The 1305-nt window shown below is 44.1% G+C and overlaps 1 pseudogene; it reads left to right on the forward strand.

The window, feature by feature from the left end:
• The first annotated feature begins 218 nt into the window (after positions 1–218).
• On the forward strand, positions 219–336 carry LOC126178784 (5S ribosomal RNA; annotated as a pseudogene).
• The last annotated feature ends 969 nt before the right edge of the window (positions 337–1305 follow it).

Consider the following 1305-nt stretch of genomic DNA (forward strand, 5'->3'; position numbering starts at 1 on the left):
GTCCTCGCTGTCTTCAAAATTTCAAAGAGTGTAGTCCTGTACACATTGTGAAAAAGTTTTTCTGAGTTATGCAAGTTAATCATCTTCTGAAACTTTAGTAGGAGTCTTATTAAGACCAAACCGTTTCCTAAGCAGTGAATCATTATTGATTGTATCACTGTCTTCACATAGGTGGAGAAGTAGCCCACAGTTTAATTAAATGTTGTCTACGTGTCTGAGCCAACGGCCTTACCGCAGTGGTAACACCGGTTCCCGTCAGATCACCGAAGTTAAGCGCTGTCGGGCTGGGCTAGCACTTGGATGGGTGACCATCCGGTCTGCCGAGCGCTGTTGGCACGCGCGGTGCACTCAGCCCTTGTGAGGCAAACTGAGGAGCTACTTGACTGATAAGTAGCGGCTCCGGTCTCGTAAATTGGTATACGGCCGGGAGAGCGGTGTGCTGACTACATGCCCATCCATTTACGCATCCATTGACGCCTGTGGACTGAGGATGACACGGCGACCGGTCGGTACCGTTGGGCATTCCAAGACCTGTTCGGACGGAGTTTAGTTTAGTTCTATGTCTTTGAGAAGTCAACGACTGCTGTTTCGTTATATTTCTTTTTACTAACTCCATTTTCATCGCTAATTAATATTTTATAGGTTGTAAGTAGGCTGTTTAGCTTTTTATATTGGTAACGCCGCGTAGCGCTCTGTACGAAAATCACTGGCTGTGCTGTGTGCAGTCTGTGGCTGGTTTGCATTGCTGTTGGCTATTGTACTGTTGGGCAGTTGGCTGTTAACAGCGCGTAGCGTTGCGCAGTTGGAGGAGAGCCGCCAACAGTGGTGGATGTGGGGAAGTGAGATGGCGGATTTTTGAGGATGGATAATCTGGAGGTGTGTCCATCAGAAACAGTACATTTGTACGAATGGATGTCATGAACTGGTATATATATTATGACTATTAAGGTAAATACATTGTTTGTTCTCTATCAAAATCTTTCATTTGCTAACTAGGCCTATCAGTAGTTAGTGCCTTTAGTAGTTTGAATCTTTTATTTAGCTGGCAGTACTGGCGCTCGCTGTATTGCAGTAGCTTGAGTAACGAAGATTTTTGTGAGGTAAGTGATTTGTGAAAGGTATAGGTTAATGTTAGTCAGGGCCATTCTTTTGTAGGGATTTTGGATAGTTAGATTGCGTTGCGCTAAAAAATATTGTGTGTCAGTTTAAACACAGTCATGTATATGTAAGCGTAGGCTTCCGCGGCCGTTGTCTTCTTCAATAAAATTCTTCAGGGTATCAGACCGCATCGTCATAATTTAAAAT

This window comes from Schistocerca cancellata, chromosome 3 (genome assembly GCF_023864275.1).
Source record: "Schistocerca cancellata isolate TAMUIC-IGC-003103 chromosome 3, iqSchCanc2.1, whole genome shotgun sequence".
Lineage (NCBI taxonomy): Eukaryota > Metazoa > Arthropoda > Insecta > Orthoptera > Acrididae > Schistocerca > Schistocerca cancellata.